Genomic DNA, 25864 nt, shown 5'->3' with positions numbered 1-25864 from the left:
TGCCTGGCAACTCACACACACCTCTACTCAATCTGTCCCAGGACAGCTACAACACTGTCATCTACCCAACAATGTGGAATATTGTCCAAGTATGTCTCATACACAAAAAGCATGACAAATTCAGTCCGACCAATTACCCATCAGTCTACTCTCGATCATCAGCAAAGAATGGAAGGTGTCATTGTTGGGCCAAAGGGCCTGTTTCCATACTTGTAGGTAATCTAATTTAATTTTAAAAACTCAACAGTGCAGCACCTGCTCAGCAATAACCTGTTCAGTGACACTCAATTTGGGTTCTGCCAGGGCTACTCAACTCCTGACCTCATTACAGACCATTCAAACAGAGACAAAAGTGCTGAATTTCAAAGTTGTGGTGAGAATGATTGCCGTTGACATGAAGGCTGCATTTGACCTTGCATGTGGTAGTAAGGAGCCCTAGCAAAATGAGTCAATGGGAATTAGGGAGAAATCTCTCCGCCAGAGGGAGTCATGTTTAACAAAAGGAAAAATGTGGTTGTTGGAGGTCTCAGCTGCGCTCCAGGACATCTCTACAAGAGTTCCTCAGAGTAATGTCCAGCCTAACCATCTGCAGCTGCTCATCATTAGGTCAGAAGTGGGGATGTTCACAATGTTCAAGACTCCTCAGATACTGAAGATGTCATATTCAAATGTAACAAGATTTAGACAATATTAAGCTTGGGCTGACAACTGGCAAGTAACATTTCTGCTCCACAAATGCTAGACAATCACTACTTTCAATGTGACAATCTAACCACGACCCTTGACATTCAATAGCATTACCATCACTGAATCCCCCCACTTACTAACATCTTAGGTGTCACCCTTAACCAGAAATTGGACTCACCATATAAAAAGCCCCTTCCGCAACAAAGGAGCTCAACATATCAGTGCAAAAGATAAGGTTGAAGCATTCACGGTAATCTTCAGCCCAAAGTGCCGACTGGGTGATCCATCTTGGCCACCTCTGGTGGTCCCCAGCATCATAGTTACCAGTGTTTCAGCCAATTTGATTGACTCCATGTAATATCAAGAAACAGCTGGAGACACTGGATACTGCGAAAGCTATCGGACTTGACAACATTCTAGCAATAGTACTGAAGACATGCTCCCGAATTTGTCGTTCTCCTAGCCACATTCTTTCAGTACAGTTACACAACTCCTCAGAAACTGAAGCACTTTGTGTCCAAATGCAGCAATTTCTAGACAATATCCAGGCTTGGGTTTAACAAGTGACAAGTGCCAGGTTATGGCCATCACCAATAAGAGACAATCTAACCACTGCCCCTTGACATTCAATGGTATTACAATCACAGATGAATTCTTATTATGGGTCTACCTTCAATGGTTCAAGCAGGCAGCTCACCACCAATTTCTCAAGGGCAACAGGGTATGGGCACTAAATGCTGGGCTAGTCAGAGATGCCCACATCCCACGACTGAAATTAAAAACTTATCAGTTCCATGCCATCTGTGTAATAATCGAATCGAAGCCCCTTTGGTAAGTATTTCTAGTTGATCTGGAGATGCCCAGATTGCAACATATACAGTTAATGACATTCTAACTTTTGAGAAATGCAAGCAAATGCAAAAACATCTGTTTCAACGAATCATTCTGACTGGTATAATTGCAGGCAAAACTCACATTTTTGTTAACCCATCATCTGTCTAATGCACGTGTGGGCTACCGACTGGGAGATCCTGGATCTGTCTCCGACAGAATGTTGAAAACGTCCAGAGGCTAGAAAGTTGAAGTCACTTTGGTAGCTCTGATTAACTCATGACCCTATGTCCAAAAGAGAGCAGGTTATCTCAAGGAGGCTGCAAAAATCTGTCATGACAGCCTGAGTTTCCTGAAACAATGCTAGTCAGATATGCCAAGGAAACTCACCCTCTGTCCCTACCCTGTGATATAGATGGTGACACATGCAAACTCTATCCCATTGCTGCTTCCCCTTTCTGCTGCTAATTATCCTACTGCCCAGCTGCAGGTCTCCCAAGACTTTTAAGAATGCTGCTGCTGGAATTTGTCATGCTGATCCTTGTAAGAAAGTAGTTACGAAAACTGAATATGTATATATCCATAAGTTTGATTCAGTTCCCTCTGTTGCCATTGTGTTTGTGTTTTGCCTGGCAGGTTACAGGAAGCAGGGGAAATTTAAAAGCAATTTCAAATGTAGCTCTAATTGAGCAATTACCAAATTTTGATTGACAAAATGGCTCTCCAGAAGGGAATGTACTTAAACAATATAATACATTTCAATGAAGCACAGAAATCAAGGGCTGAATCTGGCTCATTGAAACACTCACATTTTTGTCAGATTTAATACCCCCCCTTCTCCCCATCCAGATTAGGGAAGGGATCCAGATAAAAGCAAATTTACAGGCTTTGCAAATGTTCTATTGAACAAAGTTTATGGAGTGTAAGAACTATGTCTTCTTCATTTTTGTGTCATTAAAAACTGAACTGCTAGGAGAAAGATCTATTTTTAAAAGCAGGGATTTAACAAGATGGCTGCATAATTTCACAGCAACAAATTTGGTACCTATTGTGAACTCTGCTTTAGTGGCTATGGGTCCTACAAATGTGCAATCAGGAGCCAAGGAGTTGTTTACCAGTCAAACTGATTGGTTCTCAGCTAACTGAACAGGTTGGAACTGGAAGAGAGAGAAAGATACAGAAGTGTGTGCTGTTGTTCTCTCTAGCAGAAGCTGCTTGTTCCATGCAGTTAAAAAAAACTTCCATTAAGATTTGAAGAAAACTGGTTACTTTTCTAATTCTGAGTTGTGACTTCCTGATTGAAAACCTATAATAAGATCACAAGATGTAGGAGGAGGAGTAAGTCTTTCAACCTATCAAGTCTGCTTCACTATTCAATGAGATCATAGCTGATTGGACAATTCTCAACACTTTTCTGCCTTTTCCTTATAACCCTTCATTCCCATACTGATTAAAAATCGGTCTATCTCAGCCATGAATGTATTTAATGACCCAACCTCAACAGACCTCTGTGGTAAAGAATTCTACAAATTCACTATGTTCTCAGAGAAGAAATTTCTTCTTCACTTTATATTAAATGAGTGATCCCTTAAGAAATCCCTCTGGTCCCAGACCCTTCCACAAGGGGAGACAACGTAAGTACTGACTCTAAGAATCTCAGATATTTCAGTAAAATCACCTCTCATTCTTCTAAATTTCAATGAGTGCAGACCCAACCTACTCAAACTGTCCTCATAAGACAGTTCCTCTACACCTAGTTTCAGCCTTGTGAGCATTCTCAGGACTGCCTCCAATGCCAGTATATCTTTCCAAGGTTAAGAGGCCAAAAACCATTTACAGTTTTATTGGTGTTTTCTATAATTTTTTTAAACAAAATCTTTTCATTTTATATACCATTTCCTTTGGGGGGAAAAAAAAACCAACATTCCATTTGTCTTCCTTATCTACTAGGATCCTAGGCTGTTGGGATTTATTGATGAAGACTCCCTCATCTCTTTGTTCTGTAACCTTCTGCAGTCTCTCTCCATTTAAGTAACATTCATCTCTATTTTTCCTTCCAAAGTGCATAATCTCTCATTTTCCCACATTATATTTCATCTGGCAACTTTCTGCCCACTCATTTAACACATCCACATCCCTCTGCAGTTTCTGCGTCATTCTCATCGCTTATCTTCTAGGCTATTGTGTTTCTTACAAACCAATGAAAGCATCCAGACAAAGACAACTGAACACCAAGGGCCTAACTCATCAAAGTAGGAATGTCTCAAAATTGGATTAGGGAAACAAAGGCCACTGAACTGATTTTCCAATTTATTTCTACCTTTGCCAGTAATTTATTTCCCTAAATTGTGTAAGTTAACGGGGGAATTTACGAGTTGATCAGAGTTTTAGTTAATCATGACTTATGCCAATGGTTTCCATTTGTTTACTTGTAGCTATAGTTTAATGACTTACAATAAAACATGGTCCATGTTTTATATCAACCTTGTTCTGAAAGTCAGTTAAATTAGAGTATTGCGTGTATCTTAAAAATTAACATCCGGTATGATGCTGGGAATGGCAAGGCTCAATTTATGAAATGCTATTCCAGTGGGTCCTAACTGGGACTCTGATTCCTGATGATATCTCCATGGCAATGCCTCAACCAATCAAACTGTCGATCGCTTGTCAACCAGTCATCATTCTCTTCTCAAACAGTATAAGTTGTTGTTCTATTTGATATTTGGGAATCTTGGGATTCTGTCCTGAAAAGTGCAAGACAAAAAAGCTGCAACAGCAGGACTCTTGCTTTCAGCAACACTTAAGTTCTGTAACTATCTATGGGAAAGCAGACGACTCCTGCTGCAGAAGCTACTGAAGCGTGTCTTTCTTGTCCATCACAGGGTAGTACCTGGTCCACAGTCTCTGAACCTCTTACTGGAGGTCACTGAGGAAATCCGTCCAGAGATATACTGTGGCTTCAGAACCTTCCAGAAGAACTTCCAACATGGCCTTTGTTGCCAGACAAATTCTAAACAAAAATGTTGGAGATGGCACCACGGACTCTCCATTGCATTCATTCACCTGAATCAAGCCTTTGACTCAGTAAATCACAAAGTGTGCTTCAATGATTTGTATATCCATGAAGCTTTATCACAATCCTATAACTGCTTCTTGATTATGGCAACATTCTTGGAAAGGAGATCCAAAAGAGACACTTTCCAAATTCTTACTGAGGTCCAGCAAAGCTTTGATCAACCTCTACAATTTCCAATCCCCTGAAAGTGGCTACTAACCTTGTCAATGATTCTGGAAAGTTCTAAAGCCACAGTGTACCTCTGGAAGGATTTCCTCAGCTACTGTAAGTAAGTGGTTCAGAGAATGTACACCATGTACTGCCCTGTGGTATCAGAATTAAATATCTTATCAATGCAAGATTCTTTAATCTCCAAGATCTATCGTTTGTGGATGACTGCAATGTTATTGCTCATTGTAGATTAGATTTGGAAGCCATTAGTACCTCTTCAATTCTGTAAACAAGAACCTGAGTCTATCAACCTATTACTGTAAGAGTGCATTCCTTACACGCTTTTTCTATATCGTGATTGATTTTCTTCCCCACATCCTGACTCCTGCTTGGAGGCCAAGACCAACCTGAATTTCCCAATCCACCTGTATCGTAAAATAACCTTTGATTACCTAATAGTCTATCAACCTATACATGGTCAGAAAAGTAATCTCCCTCCTAGATATGTTGAGTATTCCCCATAACCTGACAGCCATTTCTCTCAATAGGTCATTGTTAACAAAGAGAGCCAACACTGGATCACCTGCTTGAGGTTATTAATTCATTCATGGGATGTGGATGTTGTTAATTAAGCCATCACTTATTGTCCATCCTTAATGACTGGGAACAATGTTCAGATAATCAGTATTGCTGTGAAGCAGACTGAGCAGGAGAGAGGAGGAGCCTATACCCTTGAATAGTATAAGAGAGTGCAGTGGCAGCAGTTTCATAAAGAGCAGGAGGGAAAGCAGACTCAGCAAATTTCTTAAAAAGTGTCAGCGAGCAGGTCAATGGCCTCAAAACAAGAAGATTAGATCTGTGTGTCAAGCAGTGATGGTGTGAGAGACCCCCTTCAACTTGTTTGTTCCAGTAAAAGCCAAAAGCATAACATCACAGAAAAACAGGTGATCTGAGGGTATTACTTTTATGTCTATTGTTTGGGAAATTGCTTTAGATTAGGAGACATATTACAGCTGAAGAATACAGTCACAATATCCACCATTTAAATATTTAACAACCAAATTAATAAGGTGAATGGAATAGAGATGGCTGAGCAGGTGATTTGTTGCAGCTCTAGTATATAAGAGCTGGTGGATGCCAGTACGTTCTACAATGATCATACTTTCAGCAAGTATTAACCGCTTGAGAAACTTTGGCTCAGAGTTGATGAATTGGAGTCTGAAATGCAGTTACTGTGACATGTCAGTGGGGAGAGGTAATTTACCACTGTTTCAGGAGACAGTCATACCACTTAGATTAATTACACCAAATTAGTCTATGTTCAGACCAGAAGAAGGTGACTGCTCGTGACGCTGATAGAGGGATCCAGAATATAAGTTTAGAGAGTTTCAGCCAGTGCCCTTATCCAAATGGTTCTCACTCCCACTGTGAATAAGGGCACAGACTGCAAGCAGGCAAACAAACTAATGATAGCATTGTGGAGCACAGCACCATTCAAGTAGGCGAAGAAAAGACAAGTGTAACATAGAGCACGGTGGCTCAGGGCAGCATGGTGGGTTAGGGGTTAGCACTGCTGCCTCACAGCGCCAGGGACCCAAGTTCGATTCCAGTCTCGGGTGACTGTCTGTGTGAAACTTCTACATTCTCCCTGTGGGAAAAGATCTGCCACCCTGAGTACCCAAGTATGCCTACACAGAGCATAGGAAATCAAACTTGACCAAACTATACCAGAAACACCCAGAATGTCTCAGCATTGACCAAACAGGCTGACAAGTGAAACCAGACAGAACTATAGTCACTCGCAGACAAGGGATTACAATTCACAAAACGCACTAATAATAAGCTTCCTGGACCTGGTCAACACAGCTGCCCCAGAGGACAGTCTGATAATACAGCAATACCAAAGCCACACAAAGGACAGGTCAGACAGGTCATACAAAGGAGAGGCACTAAAGGACCTCGCTCCCAGGACAGGAACAATGGAAGCACCTTACTGTTTCAAAAGAGACATTCTCACCTACCTGCAAAGAGAATTGGAATCTCCTGATCCCATCAAGAATTCATTGTTACTGTCAGGATGCTACATTGTACCGACAATCAGGACATTCTTCCGATAACTGTTTTTCAATTATCATCATTGTAACTAGATTAGTCCATTTCCAAGTATATTGTATCTTTCCCCATTTTAATTACCCTTATTGTATAAGATTCCTATAAAACCTGGCTTCATCCTCAGCTCGAGGAAGAGAACCTTTGATCTACCTGTACAGACTGTCAGTTCTGTGTCAGCCTTGTTCTCTTCCAGGGATATCACTTCTAATAAACAGCTTGTCAATTTCACCCAATCTAGTTTGTGTGGTCTCTACTTTATTGGGCTAATTTCTTCGATGCTCCCCATGTCTGTGTGGATTTCCTACGGTGCTTCGGCTTCCTTCCATAATCCAAAGATTAGGTGAATTGGCCATGCTAAATTGTCCACTGCATTCAGGAATGTGTGGTTAGGTTCATTAGTTGGGGTAAATGTAGAGTAATTAGGTAGGGGAATGCGTCTGAGTGGGTTACTCTCCAGAGGGTCAGTGTGGACTTGCTGGGTCAAATAACCTGTTTCCACACTGTAGGGATTCTATGATTCTATGTAACACTAATAGGGGATAGCAGAGTTCATGGAATTTAGACTGATCACTCAAAGAGTCCTGAAGGCTGTGTTGTCTACTTGATTCCAACATTCAGGATGTTTCTTCTGGGCTGGAAAGGAACTTTGAGTAAGAGGGAAAGGATCCACTTGCGGTCCATATGGGTACCAATGACACAAATAAGACTTGGAAATAAGTTCTGCTGAACAGCTTGGTGCTAAACTAAAAGCAGAGCCACAAAAGTAATAACTTCTGGATTGCTATCTGAACCATGTGCAAATTGGTATAGGCTAAATAGGATTAGAGAGGTAATTACATGGCTCAAAGGTTGGTGTGGGAGAAAAAAGTTCCCACTATAGAGTACTGGCCCTACACTAAGGAAAGAGAGAGCTCTTCTATTGAGATAGCTTCATTTGAACAATGTTGCCACCTGTGTCTTGGCAAATCACATAATTTGGGCTTTAGATAGAGTTTAAAACTAATCAGCAATTGAAGGGAAGTTTAAAAATTCAAAAAGATACAAGAGAGCAGAGTTATTGAAATGAAACAGGCAAGGGTAGGAAATATATGCAGAATAGTGAAGCAGAAACGAGAATGAGAGAGAATAATAATGGTTCAAAAGTCAAAACTTAAGGCTCTTAATCTGAATACATGCAACATTTGTACCAAGATAAATAAGTTGGCTACATAAAGAGAAATAAATGAATGTTATTTGATAGTTATTACAGAGACATGGTTACAGGGTGTCCAAGGCTGGAAACTCAATGCTAGATCTGTTTAAAATCTATCCTATTTAGCATGAGTATAATATCACACAACACAAGGGAGAGTATCTTCATTGTGAGGACAGGACTTTGGTTCCACAAGATAGATGCTCTTACCAAAGTTCAGGTAATTGGTAGTTACCTGATGAAGGAGCAGTGCTTTGAAAGCTAGTTCTTCTGAATAAATCTGTTGGACTATAACCTGATGTTGTGTGACTATTAACTTTGTCCAACCCAGTCCAAAACCAGTACCTCCACATCACAGGTAATTGGTGTTCAACATGGATGGGTACTCTGTTCCATCAGCTGAAGAGGGGTTAGGTGAGAGGTAAGAATGGTAATAAGCAGGAGGTTTTCTCACCCATCTTTAACCTGATACCATATGCCTTCATGAGGTTCAGAGTCTATGTTGAGATTCCCCCAGGACAACTGTGCCACCATTTCTGGTGATTCTACCTTGCCAGTGAGGCAGGACATACTCAGATGGTGATGGTGGTACATGGGATATTCTTTGTAAGGGTATGAGTATTAGTAGCTGAAAATGTGTTGCTGGAAAAGCGCAGTAGGTCAGGCAGCATCCAAGGAACAGGAGTATTAGTATGTCACTAGTCTCCCACTTTTAGGCAAACCCCAAAACGTTAGTAATTCTGCACACACCATACCGACCTCTGAAAGGTATTCAGGTCATGGTTAGTCATTGTTGTTTCTGGCACCTAGGTTGATGCCAAGTGGCCATAACTTTCAAAGGACTTTCCATTGGTTTGAAGTGACTGACTCTCTAGCCTGGCCATTAACTTAAAATTCAACCACATTGATGCTGGGCTGGAGTCACGAATAGGCCAGGTACGGATGGCAAATTTCCTTCCATGAATGGCATTGATGAATCAGATGGATTTTTAGCAACAATTGAGAATGATATCATTGTCAGCATTAGACTAGCTTCCAGATGTATCAATTCCAAATTTCATAATTGAATCTAAATTCCATCAGCTGCCATGGGGGATTATTAGCCTGGGTCTCTAGTGTTCTGCTCCAGTGACATTACTACCATGCCATCACCTTCAATACTGTTCACACAAAGTTCAAAGTTCAGCAAAGAGAAATTATCATCACCACATTCCTGTACGACAGTGTGAGCTGGTCTGTGTTGCCGTGATCTATAAGCGATTTAGAGAAATTGCATAATCGATGTCTCCATCGGATTCTCTAGATTCGATGGGAAGAATATCTTAGTAAATGCTATGTGTCTTACTTGAGACCAGCTCTGCAAGTATTCAAGCCAAGTTCCAGCAAAACCTACTTCTATAAATTGGTCACAATATTTGGACAGCTGTAAAAGGTCTCCACCCACCACGTCTTCTTCTCTCAACACTTAAGTATTCTAAGCTAAGCCAAACGATATGCTTCATAGACACTCTAAGCTCTCTGTGATGCACAGTGACCAATTATTCAAAATGGCTACAATTTGTCTATCAAGCTACATCACTCCTTAAGTCACAATGTTTTAATGATGATGCACAGCAGTGAGAGGAAAGGAAAGAGAAAGAAGAAAATCCTGCACTCTGGGCCCTACTGACATATGGCAGATGCTGCCCCAAATGCTTATGAAATTGGGAATGCGACTGTTCAGTCACATTAAAACTCATGGTAGAAACTCACAACTCTGAGTAGTTATCATCTTTGAATCAAAGGATAGCCAACAATAACAATCTTGGCTATAAACACCAATGACTGCGCTGAATAAATACAGGGTTCTGTGCGAAGCTCACAGAATATCCTTCATTCCAACAACAATGATAATTTCTCTCTACCCAGTACATTTCAATCCATTGAAGGCTTTATTCCTATAGTTCTTCTCGGTAGAGGACCAGGAGCAGATCAATTGTTTAAGTTATCTCACCATCCCCCAGATGTAACTCTATATACAGGCTCAGTGAAAAATTTTCAATCAAGTTGATGCTTTACCTCCCTAATCTATTACACACGCTCAAACTAGTCAAAGAGCAAGTACACTCCAGCACATGCTGAAAGGTATATCTGTATTTTATGGTGTAATTTGATTCATGTGTTACAATTAAAAGTTGAAATTTATTGCTTCCAAAGTATGATATTGAACATTTGACATGTGAAATATTTCCATCAATGTGAGATGTTAAGAAAGAATGGAAGTATATCTGCTTAAGTATGGAGTTAACGTATAAAGTGAACTGAAGATACGGATCAAGAAAACGCTGACTTTGAACAGTTAGTTTTAAAACAAAACAAGAACTGCATAACTGAGAAGGCTATGAAGGGCAATTACTTAGTTCAGTGATTGTTTTTACTGTATCTCTCTATAATACGCCTTTATGCAACAACTGCTCCATATGCATGAAGAATATGTAGTGATCAGACTGCTTTGTCTGAAATATTAAAAATAAATACTTTTAGCATGTTTCCCAGCTAAAATGGAGCAGCACCAGTTAAAATTGCATTGCAGAATTATTATCAGGCCTTTGAAATGTAAAATTCTTGATATAAGACTATCAGCCAGCAAACAGAGATTAGAGGGAAATTATTATGCATCATGTGAATGCTTTTTGAAATGCTGATGGAAAAGACTTCCATAATAAACATAAATCACCATCTCTGTCAAAAGCAACTCGACTGGTAAAAGATAACATTTCAAATGATTTCATGGTGTTTATTATTTGAGCTCTGTTTGAAAGCAAAGCTACAGTTTGCCCAATGTTATACAAGAAAACACAATAGCAAACAGGTAAAAATACAAGTCATGACAAAATAGATAGGACATAATTATTAACTATTAATATAGAGATTTAGAAAATAATGCTTATGAGTGATTAGTAAATGTCGTTCAACTGAGAGCCTCAATAAATGCTGTAGCATTAAATCAAAACATAAACCATATATATATTTAAATCTGAGCTCAAGATTGGACCACAATTCCAAACCTAAAGCCAGGCGAACTGAAACTTAGACATTTCATTTCAAAATTTGTGAAGACATGTGCTCAACCAGAACTGAGAACCCAGCGGACATTAAAACTGAGATGACCACAGGTTAAAGTCATTTCAAACTCCATGCTCCCTGTCCCTCCACACAGGTACAAAGTAACAAGCAGCTGTTACAATGAAACATTGAGTTATTCTGAACATTCCCCAAGCAGATGCTGAATTTAACATGGGGATTTGGTGTCTGGTATGCTACCTAACCTCTTGTCTACAAAAAGGAAAATGTAACAGAATCAATAAAAATTCAAGACAACTCATAAACAGGGATTTTATTTTTTTCATAGTTTGATTCTCACTGGAAGACTAGCATGTTGCCTATCCCTAATATCTCTTCCGAAGGTGTTGGTGGGAAGTGGGATGTGAGAAGACCTTCTTGAGCCACTGGAGTCAAGATGATGAATGCACCCTCATAGAAAATGAGCTCTTGGTTTTTGACTCAACATTAGTAAATGTTACTGTAGTGTATTGAGTTGGATGGAATGTTGCAGGTGGCAGTGTCCCCATGCAGTTACTGCTCTTATCCACCTTGGTACTGTGGAGCTTGTGGGATCAATGGTGTGTTGTTAAGGGAGACTCGGTGAGCTGCAGCATTGTGTCTTGTATATGGCACACACTGTTGCAATTATGTGTCTGTAATGAAGGGAATAAATGTTCTAGGTAATGGATAGGATGCTTGTTGATTTGTCCTGAATGAGGAAATATCAGTGAAGTATTAGAATTAATTATTAAGGCATTTTTGGCAGAATACTTTGAAAAAATTCATGGTAATCATAGAAGAGTCACCATTGTGTTTTGAAAGTGCGATCAGCTTAATCAATTTATTGAAGTTTTTTTGAAAGTATAACATATGCTGTGGAAAAAAGGGGAGCCAGTTGATATATTGTAGAAACATAGAATATCGGAGCAGAAGTATGCCATTCAGGCCTTTCAGCCTGTTCCACTATTCAACATGATCATGGATAATCATCTAACTCAGTACTCTGTTCCCATTGTCTCCCCAAAACCATCTGATTCCTTTAGTCCTAAGAACTAGGTTTACTTCTTTCTTGGAAGTCTTCAATGTTTTGGCCTCAACATTTTCCTGTTGCTGAGAATTCCACAGCTTTACCATTCTCCAGGCGAAGACATTCCTCCTCACTAAAAAGCCTGCCTCTTATCCTAAGACAGAGACCCCTGTGTCTAATCTTGTTAGTATTTTGTAGGCTCTAAGAACTGTCTCACTCCCCATTCTTCTAAACTCCAGTGAATTTAATCATAATTGATCCACTTCATATATCAGTCTCTCCATCCCAGGAATCAGTCAATCGAACATCCTTCCTCAGGAAAGGAGACTAAACTGCCCACAATACTCTAATGCCGTCATCAATGCCCTCTATAGTTACAGAAGACATCCCTGCTTACTATAAAGGTCATCATTCCATTGCTTTCTTAACTCTTACTACTCCTACACGCTCATGTTCAGTGTCTGGTGTATAAGGACACATTGGCGTCATCACACTTTCCCAATCTATCACTGTTCAGATAATAATCTGCCTGCTGGATTTTGCTACCAAAGTGGATAAACTCACATTTATCCAGATTATACTGCCTCTGCCATGTATTTGCCCACTTATGTAACTTGTTAATATTGTGCTGAAGCTTCTCTGTATACTCCGTACAATTTACTGTCCCAACCAGTTTTGTGTCACCTACATTAGTGATATGACACATAGTTTTCTCATTAGAACCACGAATGTATGTTGTGAATAGCTGGGATCCAAACCCAGATCTCTGTGGTACTCCACTGGCCACTGCCTGCCACTCAGAAAAAGACACATTTATTCCTTCTCTTTGTTTCCTTTGGCAGCCAGCCTTCAATCCATCTCAGAACATGACTTCCAACTCATTTTGAGTGCTCTTATGTGGGAAATTATCAATAACCTTCTGAAATTTGAAGGAAATCACATCCACTGGCTCCCCTTTAATTCCAGCAGGTTTGTCAAACCACAACTTGCACTTGGATTTCTAGAAGGCACTTGGCAAGGTGCTGCATAAAAGTTTATTATACCAAGTAGAAGCACATAGCGTAGCGGATAACATACTAGCAATGGGTAGAAAAATAGGCCTTTGTCTGATTGGCACAATGTAACAAGTGGGCTCCCCCAGGGGTCTCTGCTGGAACCTCAACTTCTTAAAATTTATACCAAAGGGAGTGAAGGCATGACTGAGTCGATCTTTCTCTGCAGGGTTCTTAAGTCCATAAACATTGACTCTTCTGCAGTGGCATTTCTGCTGCCGGCCTATCAGGGCCAGGCTGATGGAGATAGTCAATGAGATGAGGTCATGGTCAGGCCAGGAGTTGTCAACTCCAGTCATGGTGTGGGTGACACAAACATTCTTGTAGACCCTCCTTGAGTGTTGACACAATCAATGGGGGCCAATACCATGAACTAATTAGTTTTTTATGGAGAAGTCATTCCCATTGAGTCAGCGATTTTCCTCAGATTTAGCCAACTAGAAGGTTTAACTGCTACGTGGATCTTTGAGTTGACATTTTCCTACCCACCATGACTCACTCAGGATAACAATGCCAATGATGCTGGAGTTCCCATGTTATGTTAGCTCTGTCTCTGCTGGGGTGTTTATGACGGTGTTGATGTACCAGGTCCTGAATTTCATTTTGAGGGGGTTGAAGAGGGCTGTGTATATTTTATATAAATGTGAAGTAGCCATTGCGCACTGACGACCACATGGTCCTGGGGAGCATTGTCTTTGTCCAATGACAGTAACAACTGAAATAATTCATGACCAAGCTGTCTTACAGAGGCCAAGAGCTAACACATTAACTAACATGTTGTTGCCCTTAATCACACACCCTTATCTTAGTCCTGCTTGCCATGATCTTACTGTCTCTGCATTGTTTTTATCCCTGCTACTGCTCTTATTCTTTCCCACTGCTTCTCAAGCTGAACTTATTCTCTCTGTGCTGTTTTTTATCCCTGCTGCTGATCTTAGTCTTTCTGCAGCTCCCCAGCTGCAGGAAATCCATTATTTAAGAAGCACTTGGAAACATTTTTAAGAGCCATCATAAGGTTCTGTGTAAATGTAAATCTTCCATTTCCAGTGAATTGGCAGAGGACTAATCATTTCTACCGATTTAGATGTAATTAATGTTTCCTCAATTTGGTTTGAATTGTTAAAATTCAGAATATTTTATCCACCTAGTTTATAAATGACATGAAGCCCTTTAATGGCACATAAAATCTAGTTATTTGTTTCACGACAAAGTTCCTTGTTTTGTTGAAACCATGTTGAAATACAAATGGAGGCAATAAATATTTTGGCAAATTTATTAAGTCACTAATTTAGTTTTCATACCTAATTGGAAAATGTAGGATGTGTAAGTGTCATTCTGCCTTTTAAGATGACAATAGTTCATGTTCAGTTGTCTCCTGTGGGTTTGCACGAATGCATTTGGAATTTCAAAAAAAGCAAATTAGAGAAAGTTGTGAAATTTCTACCTGATTCCGAAATTAATTTATCAAAATCAATAATGTCCAATTAACATTAAATTTGAATAGTCTGATACTAACTGGTGATATTCTCATGACTTCAGAGGAATATATTTTATAATCATACTTCTTTTCATTGCTATTTTTTAAAATGCTGGAATCTAATTAATTCATTTAGAAAGGAACTAAGTGGTAACCTTTAACAGGAATTTATTCTGCATATCTTGGGAGAAGAGTTTTCTTCAGCAGTTAACTAAATTGGAGACTAACAAATTGACAGCCAATTTTAAACTCGATCTCAATTTCCTAAGACTGATTCAACTCATTTTGGGTAATCATTGAAGACAAATTTCACATCCTCAAAGTTTCACATGAGCGATCCCATATTTTGTGAAACTTCTTAGAATTTTCATTTAAGTTAAAGAGACATTCTAAGTTTAGCTGTAGCAATGGAAGATAAAGTTATTTTTTCTTAGACTGCTGAGAAGGAAACATTGGGTGCAAACATCTGCTGTTGGAGATAATGAGCTTAAAGGTGAGCAAGCCCAAAGGATTTTTTAAAAATATATAAAGGACAAGAGAATAACTAGAAAAAGAGTAGAGCCCATTAGGGAACGTTGAGGTAGTGCGTGTGGACTTGGAAAATATGGGCACAATTCTCAAGGAATACTTGCATCAATTTTCATGGTGGAAAAGGGCAACACAATAAAGATATCAGGGTAGGACTGTGAAATATTACAAGAAATTAATATAGAGCAAGAAGAGGCTTTAACAGGTTGGTAGCCTCAAAAGTGGATACAGCCATAGGCCCAGATGAAGTGCATCACAGACTATTGAAGAGGCAAGGGAGGAGATATCAAAGGTCTGAGAATAATTTTCAGGCGAAGTGCCAACAACTGGAAGGCTGCTGACATTGTCCAATTTTAAATATGGGAGGAAGGAATTGACCAGTAAATTCGTAGCCAGTCAGTCTGATCTCAGTGGTGGTGAAGTCACTGGAAGGAATTCTCAGACACAGAATAGATCTGCACTTGGAAAAACACAGATAAATCAGGGTAGTCAGCATTCATGAAAGATTGTTTTTGACAAATTTGATGTGATTTACATGGACTTCAGCAAGGCTATTTGTAAGGTCCCTCATGGCAGACATGCATATCTACAGACAGATAAAGGTAGCAGAGTAAATAGATGAGGTCGTCAACAAGGCACATGGGATATACAAGGCAAGAAGGTTTGGTGGAATTACATAAAATGCTGTTTAGGCCACAACTAGAGCCCTGCATGCAGCTCTGGTCAACACATCATAGGAAAGATGTGATTGTACTAAGAAGGTACACAGGAGATTTACCAAGATGCTGCCTCAACTGGAGAGTGTCAGGAATTGAGGAAAGTTTGAATAAGCTGGAATTGTTTGCTCAAAACACTTACAGTTGAGAGGAAATCTAATAGAGATGAAACACTTAGGAACAGCATAGCAGTGTGGATGGGAAAGCACTTTTTCTATTAGTAGAGAGGTCAATAAGCAGGTAGGAGGCTAAGAGGAGAATCAAAGAGATTCCTTTTCTCACAGAGGGTGGCAGGAATCTGGAACTCATTGCCTGAAACTCTTGCAACATTTAAGCAGTATGTTGTCATTACCCCAAGGTCTATGAGCCAAAAGCAGGAAGATGGGATTAGATAGTCATTGCTGATTGTTGTGGACACAATGGACTCTGTTTTCTCTCCATAGATGCTGCCAGACCTGCTGATTTTCTCCAGCAATTTCACTTATTGTTTATTTCAGATCTCCAACATCCATAGTTCATTGTGTTTTATTATCCACTTCCTTTTATTCATTTTTATTTATTGAAATATAATTCCTTGCAAAACTTAACATAGCATCACCGCACTTAAATTCAAAAAGAGTTCCAAATAATTTATATTTTTTTTAAAACAAATTAATGCAGGTGATGGAGAACAGACGTAACACCAAAAATGCTGGAGAAACTCAGCAGGCCTGACAGCATGTGTGTAGAGAGAAACTGTTAATATTTTGAGTCTGATATGACTCTTTCTCAAAACCCTTACGCAATGTTGAAGAAGAGTTGTATCAGATTCGAAAGGTAACTCTGTTTCTCTGTCCACAGATGCTGCCTGACCTGCTGAGTTTTTCCAGCACTTTCTGATTATTGCAAATATTTTCTCTTTAATTGTCCTTGTGATGCTCACTGCCAATTTTAGAGCTCACAAGAAGTTTGGACCAAACTTTTAATGAATTGATTTGGTTTCATTTGTGAATGCTTTAGCTAATAGAAACTGGGAAAATGATGCAAATAGGTAAAAACACATTAAAACTGGAAGGAACTAATCCTAAATTCATGCCACTGGCTTACAGAAGAAAGCTTGTCTACTGTAAACTGAATATTAAAAGAAGCTGTTCTGATTTACAAGCAAATGCCTTGAAGGTCTATCCAGAATATTATCATCCAGAATATTAGTCACTGCTATCATATAGTTTCTTTCTCTAAAACATCTGTTCAAAGATAAAAGACCTGCATTTTTATAACACCTTTCACGACTACAGCATATCCCCAAAGTGTTTTATAATGAAGTACTTTTGAAGTAACTGTTGCAACACAGCTAAAGTAGCTGCAAATTTGAACACTGAAATATTGCAAAATTGGAATGCAATAACAGCCAGATAGTCTGTTTGCGTTGCATTAAGGAATAAGTACCGCCAGATCATCAAGGAGGCATTTGGCATGCTTGTCTTCATTGGTCAGAGCATTAAGTACAGGAGTTGAATTGTCATGTTACAGCTGAACAAGACATTGATAAGCCACATTTGAAATAGTGTATAATTCTGGTCGGAGAGAAAGTGAGGGCTGCAGATGCTGGAGATCAGAGCTGAAAATGTGTTGCTGGAAAAGAGCAGCAGGTCAGGCAGCATCCAAGGAACAGGAGAATCGACGTTTCCTGAAGAAGGGCTTATGCCCAAAACATCGATTCTCCTGTTCCTTGGATGCTGCCTGACCTTCTGCGCTTTTCCAGCAACACATTTTCAGCTACAATTCTGGTCGCCCTACTATATGGATGATATTAAACTGGAAAAGGTGCAAAAAAAGATTTATAATGATATTATCCAGACTTGAAGGATTAGTTTTAAGGAGAGATTTGATAGGCTCGAAAGAGCCTATGTGTTGCTTAGGAGGCTGAGGGTGACCTTATAGAAGTTTATAAAATCATGAGGGGCATCGATAAAATGAATATCCACAGTCTTTTCCCTGGGATAAGGGAGTCCAAAACTGGATGGCACAGGTTTAGGGTGAGAGGGGAAAGATTTAAAAGGACCTGAGGGTGATGCATGTATGGAATGAGCTGCCAGAGGAGGTGATACAGCTGTGTATAATAACATTTGAAAGGCATCTGGATGGGTACATGAATAGGGAGGGTTAAAAAGGATATGGACCAAATGCTGGCTTATGGGACTAGATCAGTTTAGGATATCTGGATGGCATGGATGAGTTGGGCTGAAGGGTCTGTTTCCATGCAGTATGACTATGACTCGTTCTCTTCTTTGAAACCATGTAATTGGATCTTTTATGGCTGCATACAAAGGCAGATGGTGCCCAACATTGACATCTCATCCAGAAAAACGGAACCTCTGAGAGTACACTCTATGCTGGGGCTCCACTGATTCCGCGTTCTTTCGATCCCTGAACAATTATTAAATTTTTGAAATTTACAGTTTCACACCACTGACCAGAACTGGTCTAGTCACATAAGTGGCGTTACGATAAGAGCAAGTCAGAGGCTAGGAATCCAGCAGTGACTAACTCACCTTCTGACTCCCAAAACCTGTCTACCATCTATCTACAGGATCCATGTCAGGAGTGTGATGGAATGCTCCATACTTGCCTGGATGGGGGCAGTTCTAACAACACTTGAAAAGCTTGACACTATTCAGTACAAAGCTGCCTGCTTGATTGGCATCACATCCACAAACATTCAGTCACTCCACCACTGATGTTCAAAAGCAGCATTGTGTACCATCTACATGATGCATAGAAGAAATTCACCAAGGCTCCTTTGTTACATTCAAACCCATGACCACTATTAGGTTGAAGGACAAGGACAGCAGATGCACAGGAACACTACCACCTGCAAGTTCCCCTCCAAGCCACTCACCATCCTGACTTGGAAATATCTATAACTGTTCCTTCAGTGTCACTGGGACAAACTCCTGAAAGTTCCTCCTCAGTGGCATTGTGGGCCTGCCTACTCCAAATGGACTGCAGCAGTTCAGGAAGGCAGTTCAGCACCAACTTCTGAAGGACAATGAATAACGAATAAGATATGCTGGCTCAACCAGCAGTGCCTACATCCTATGAGTGAATAAAAAACTGGACTTTTGTACTGTTAGTCTCTGGAAGGGACCCAGAATCCCACATCCTTGAGACTCAAAAAGAAAAGTGCACCTAAACGAGCCGCAGACAACATCCAAAGAGGCAACAGAATAACAGCTGACAAACTTATAAATGCAAAAGCCATGCAAACAGAGCCATGTGTATAATTGTGAACAATTGCAGTGAAACACCTTTGGATAAATAACAACACACTGTTTATTTGAAAAGGCCAGGAAGGATTATTAAATCTTGAAAAAGGAGCACATTGCTTTTTAAGTGTCATGCAACAATTTGGAAATGCCCAAAGAGTTGATTGCATTGCATTGTCTGACTGGATAACAACGGGTGTTTTTTTCTGCATTCATTCATGGGATGTGGATATCATTAGCTTGGTTGGCATTTATTGTCTATCCTTCATTACCCCAAATCAATCACATTGCTACGGGTCTGGAGTCACAACTAGATCACACAAGGATTACCAATTCACTTAAGGATTTCCTTTCCTAAAGCAAATTAGTGAACTAGAAGACTTTTAAAGCAATGGTCACTGGTCACCATTAGGCTAGCTTTTTCCTTCTTCCAGATTTTCAGCGAATTCAAATTTCACCACCTGCATTGGTGGGATTGAACCTACAATCCCAAAATATTAGTTGACCATTCTGGATTACTCATCCAGTAACATTACCACTGTACTTGCATCTCTCAAACTCAGTTGCACTCAATTCCTCTCCAAACAGTTCTAATTTGAATCAGTGTTCTTGTTTATATTGTTTGGCATTCCTGTTGAAATAGTCTCCCCTGTGAAACCTCTGTGTGTACAAGCTCATATATCCACTTCTAGCCTTCAAGAGATTCATGCTTAGAGAATCCGGACAGAAGCATCTGTACTCTTTAAACTTTAATTAGTCACATCTAAGTTTCAAATCCTCAGAATACTTTAATGATAATTTTCTTCAATATTTATTCTGCATTTGCTTTGGCACCTAGACCGGAGCCTGAATAAATATAAGTTTATAATGAATTAGGTGTAGCATTAGGCCAATCGGCCCATTGAGCCTGTTCTTTCATTCAATAAGGTCATGGTTGATCTGACTGCGGGATTCAACTCCACTTCCTTGCCTGCCCATCATTAACTGTTGATAGACTTATGACAAGGAATGATCAATCATGCATACAGCAGACTGCATTGGATTATTAGGTACCTGTCAGATGGGTAGTGAATAACAAAGTTATAAAGTTTGAAGTTAAATCTACTCCAGATAAACCCAAAAACTGAAAATGGATCATTGCCATGTCTATCCAATATAATGCTATACATATACCCAGTAAATGCAGACAAGAGCCTTCACTGAAGATACTAAAACAAGCATTAAAATAGAGTGACCAAAACAATAAATGTAAAAAGTCTGAGGCCTCCGGACAATTGACAAGACACAACCCATCATGTCAACTATTGTATATCTTATCGATTAATACATTCAGAATGTATTAACGTTTGCCATGTCAATAGCACAACGTTCTAATTTTAAATAATTGAAAATATCCTACTGCATGCATTTTCACGATGACCACATGCTGTGTGGGGCTTTCAGTTCTACAGAAATGCGAACTCACGGTGCCTTCCGACCTGAATTCACTTCACACTTTGCGGAGAAAGAGACGGAGTGATGGGAAAACTGAGGCATGGGCTTGAAGCTGATGACATTGGGCAAGATGTTGCTATGTATTGTACAAACGGTCCATAAACTGACGAAATGTTATCTCAGGCGAACGTGTGCTTGGGAACTGCCTGAAACCGGCGGTGTCCAGATGGTTTCGGTACAAACCCCACTCCATGGAGCAGTCACTCCAGTCAGGGTTAGGGGGAACTGGAGGCTCCGTCTTCCTGCTGCTAATTCGCACAATTAAGAAAAATAAAGACCCGACTGTCGACTGGGAACTTCTTTACCATTGTCAGACCCTCCACTGTTCACGGGTCGCTTCTAAAGTCTATAAATGGTTTTTGATTTAATTTAAAAAATCCCTTTCCTGCCGGGATGTGTATGTGAGAGAGAAAGAGATGAATTGATGGGAATTCTGCGCCAGGATCATGTCTGTCAGAGTGCTCCTCAAGAAGTGGAGGCTGGAAGTTATGGCAAGGTGTTGGTGACATGGTCTTACCTGCAGTGGGTGTCCCCAGGTTAATGTTAGCCCAGCTGCAGCCAGCACCAAGAACTCCGCTCTGTAGCCGCGAACACACACACACTGTGAGTCCGTGGCTGTCTATTCCACAGCTGTTGCCTGCACACTAACCCATCGGGATGATCCGATTCCACCCAAAGTTCGCGTTCAATCAGAGGACGGTGAGTCAGCTCAGAGGCGTCCCAGAGAGATCACAGCTTCTGAAGGATGTGTCGCTCGGAGGTCACTGCCCAGGCACCAGTGATTGGCTTCAGGCACTGAGAGTGAGAGAGGGCACACCTCAGGAAGCTGCCGCAGTCACTGCCCGGGAACTCGAACTCTCCATCTGTCTCTCACACCTTGCCCCCTGCACCCCCTCAGATACAGGCGGTCTGCAGCTTCCACAGCACAAAGAGGGAAAGCTCGAAACTTCATCAACATTAACCTCGACTTAAATCACCAAAATAAACCCTGCCGTTATAATATTTAAAGTCAGAGGTTCACCTCGAATGTTAAGGAAATACAAACGCTTTTGAATGAATTGTAGACCGCAGATAGGAGGGAAAACTGCATGCATTTCCCATGGGAGATCCGTGTGGAAGCGCTGTGTTTAACAAGGTTTCTCTCATCCAGAGAAATATTCCTCAGCCCCTGCACTTCCAAACTGTCAGCTGTTAGTTAGCCTACTGAGTGCTGCTTTACAAAACATAAACATCAAACAGTAAACTGATAAGTTCATCGTTAGAAACCTTCGTCTCCGTGAAAACATGTTTCAAACTAGGGCCCTGAATATAAATAAAAGGAACTATGAGGTATGAGTTGGCAATGATAGTTTGGGGAACCTTACTAAAGGGGTTGGCAGTGAATATGCAAGTCAAATGCTGAAGGAACATATGCATGAATTACAACAATTATTTATTCCTATCTGACGTAAAAATAAAAAAGGAAAGTTGGCCCAACTATGGCTTACAAAAGAAAATACTTAGTAGTAAATCCAAAGGGGAGATGTATCATATTGCCAGAACAAGCAACAAGCCGAAGGATTGGGAGCATTTTAGAATTTGGCAAAACATTCAAATGTATGATCAAGGGGGGAAAATAAAGTATGTGAGTAAACAAAAGGAGAACATAAACCTGATTGTAAAAGTTTGTATAAACATGTGAAGAGACGTTTAATGAAAATAGATGTTGGTCTCTTACAATCAGAAGCTGAGGAAATGATAATGGGAGGAATTGAAGGAAATCAGTATTAGTTAAAAAAAACAAGTGGTGCTGGAGAAATTAATGGGGATAGAGATTGACAAATCACAGAGGCCTGATACCATTGAATAATCTACATCCACAGTGCTAAAGGAAGTGGCCCTGGAAATATTGGATCCATTGTAATCATCTTCTAAAATTCTATAGACTGGAGCAGTTTTTACAAACTGGAGAATGACAAGTGCAACCTCATTACTTAAGAGGGGAAGGGGGGAAAATGATAGATCAATTAGCCTAACATCAGTATTGTGGAAATACAAGAATCTGTTATATGGGACATGATAACTGAACATTTGAAAAGCATTAACAGGACTGGACAAAATCAGCATATGAAAGGGAAATCATGCTGAACTAATCTGCTGGAGGTTTTGAGGGTGTAACTATCAGAATAGATATGGGAAAACCAGTGGATGTACTTGATTTTCAAAAGGGCTTTTGGTAAGGTCCCACAAAATAGGCTAGTGAACAATACTGAAGCACATGGGATTGAAGATAATTTACTGGCATCAATTGAGCAATAGACTAAAAACAAAGAGTGGGAATAAATGGATGTTTTTCAGGTGACAAGCAGTGACAAGTGATATACCATCGAGATCAGTGTTCATCCCCAGCTAATCACAGTAAATATGTTTAATTAACTTGCTGGAGGGAACCAAATGCAATATTTCTAAGTTTGCTGATGACCACAAAGGTAGATGGGATGATGTGTTTTGTGGAGATGCAAAGGAGGCTTCAGGGGATATAGAGATGTTGGGTAAATGGACAAATGAATGGCATATTTTCTATGCTTCCATGTATCTAAGATGTCAGTCTCCCAACCATTGTCAATTTACAGGACTTGCCCATCCTGTACACATTAGAACCCACCTTTATTATACAGAGAAAATTCTAGCCTATGTATTTTAGAACCAGTCACTCAAGCATTATGTTGATGTGGAAATGATTTGCCTTATGAAAAGTAGTTACTTAACACAGCAGAAAATTGAACTTAAATTTAAATGTTACACAAATGCCACAAAGCTCATTCTGAATCACTCAGAGGTTAATCTGTTGAAAGACTGGATGAATTCTAGACTTGAAGGCTTAATAATAGGATTTTTGTTGAATTCCTTATGCAGTGACGAGTAGGGCAATGAAGACCATTGTGGGGCCAATACTTTGTATCCCAAAGAATCCAAATAAATGTCACTCCTATAACTGAATTTTTTAGTTATCTCTGGCAGTTATCTAAGATAAGTGTTAACCCCCTTACAAATCAGGGGTGTTCAAGATCCTTCTTTGAAATCAGTTTATGCTGAATAAAGCAGACCAGATTCACTGGGCATTCTACCACTACTGCTGTCATCTGTCCTGAAAAAGCAGCCCCCCAATGTCCTCCTTTAACCTCCTGAGGATCCTGCTAGCCAGTGACTAATGCTGGTTCCCCCTCCCAGCTGGGTCTTCTCTGTGGGCCCTTGCTGATGAAGGCAGGTGGTCTGAAATTTGATTCAGCATTCAGGCTAGCTGCTAATGGAGGTGTGATAGGCACCAACAGCGCAAGCAATTGAGGTTGCATGGCCTCGAGTCTCCTTGTTTGTACCACTTCACAGCAAAAATAAAATTCTGATTAGTTCTGTCACATGGTTTCATGCTGGATTTGCTTAAGAGAATCCTGAAAATGTCAGCATTGGAGAACATTACATTAATGTACATTACACTTTACTTTCCATGTGTATCAATCATTATCATCAGTTGCACACCAGATTATTAGAGAAGTACAATGGGCTGTTAACAAAAGAGTGGGAGGGCAAGGGTCCATATTTGAAAGGTTGTGGTGAATCAAAGAATGGGAGAAAGCAACAGAGGAAGAAAGCACATTTGGGAAATGATAAACAGACAATGAACACTTCAGTGGTCAGGGACATTCGGCCTCAGATCTTCGGGTTACCGTCATCCAAGGTGGACTTCACAACAACGCAGAGTGGATGAGCAGAGGCTGACAGTCAAGTTTGGTACCTATGAGGATGGCCTCAACTGGGACCTTGAGTTCATGTCACACTACAGGTCACCCCACCACACCATATACTCTCTCATACGCAAACACTCTTACATACTCACACACCCATGCAGACCCTTGCTCATACATATGCTCTCCCATACACACACATATACACCCCTCACACTCAGACCCAAGCACACACCCACACACAGGCTTATACTCAATCACTCTCACACACACACCTTACCAAGCATGCACACATGCAAATACACACTCTCTCATGTGCAGTCACACTCACACGGACACACTCACATGCACACACTCATACTCTCTCTCATGCACGCACACATCCTATAAGTCTATGGGGTGAATTTGCATTTGCAGAATTATATTTGCAAATATATTCTATTTTACTCAAAAAGCACACAAGCTGCAGGCAGTCAATGCAGATGGTCAATATATGTAATATGTAATACTTTGGAAGTAGAACCAGTCTGACTCAAGATTGGGTTACAGACAAACTCTGACCTCTCACCTTTAATGCATTCTCTGAGCTGAGGTGTCACCTTTTTTGATAAAACCTTCAGTTATCTCAAGAATGTGACTTAAAAAAAAGTTCTGGGATTGATGTATTCATGAACCGAAATGGGCAACCCATTCTAAAAGATGAAAGGCTTAACAGCAATCTAGATTTGAGTGGTGCTGGAAAAGCACAGCAGGTCAGGCAGCACCTGAGGAGCAGGAAAATCGATGTTTCGGGCAAAAGCCCTTTATCAGGAACATCTAGTCAAGAGGAAGAAGGAAAAGTTCTAAGAGATGGATCCACCATCCGTGGTTAATTAAAAAGGTCAAATATAGTATCAAACTCAAACAAAGGTGCATAATTCTGCATAAATTGGTGGCAGATCGACAGATTGGACTATGTATAGCAAAAAGCAAAGAATTACTAAAAGATTCATAAGGAGGGAAAATTTAGAGTGTGAGAGAGAGTTAGCCAAAAATATAAAAGCAGATAGGAAAAGTTTCTTCCGATATTTAGGAATAAAACAGCTAACAAAGTAAGAGTTGGTCTTATAGAAAATTAATCTGGGAAATTAATAATAGAGGATCAATAGATGACAGACAAATTGAACAGATATTTTGTTCTAATCTTCATTAGAGTACACATATTTTTAACATCCTGGAAATAAGCAATTGAAAGAGAGAGAGATAAACATAAGAAAACTACAATTATCAGAGAAATAGTACTGAGTAAACTGTTGAAACTGCAAACAGACAAGTCCCCAGGTCCTAATGGATTCCATCCTAGTGTCTTAGTTGAAGTAGCCAGTGAAATAGTTGATGTGCTAATTTTAATTTTCCAAAACTCATTACGTTCAGGGAAGGTTTCTTAAGATTGGAAAAATTGAAATGTAATTTCTTTATGAAAAGGAAA

General features: G+C 40.0%; 1 protein-coding gene across 2 annotated transcripts in view; it reads right to left on the bottom strand.

The window, feature by feature from the left end:
• The window catches only part of LOC122560288 (small conductance calcium-activated potassium channel protein 2-like), a 240128-nt gene extending 218485 nt beyond the window's left edge, over positions 1-21643 (bottom strand). The window contains exon 1 of one of the 2 annotated variants that reach the window (XM_043710851.1): positions 21192-21643. The gene's annotated coding sequence lies outside the window, so the exon portion shown is untranslated. Of the gene's footprint in view, positions 1-20645; positions 20661-21191 lie in introns of those variants that run through there. The other variant, XM_043710841.1, reaches the window with a different exon arrangement.
• Positions 21644-25864: the final 4221 nt, after the last annotated feature.

Source organism: Chiloscyllium plagiosum, chromosome 2 (assembly GCF_004010195.1).
Source record: "Chiloscyllium plagiosum isolate BGI_BamShark_2017 chromosome 2, ASM401019v2, whole genome shotgun sequence".
Classification (NCBI taxonomy): Eukaryota; Metazoa; Chordata; class Chondrichthyes; order Orectolobiformes; family Hemiscylliidae; genus Chiloscyllium; species Chiloscyllium plagiosum.
This window is presented reverse-complemented; position numbering and strand designations above follow the sequence as displayed.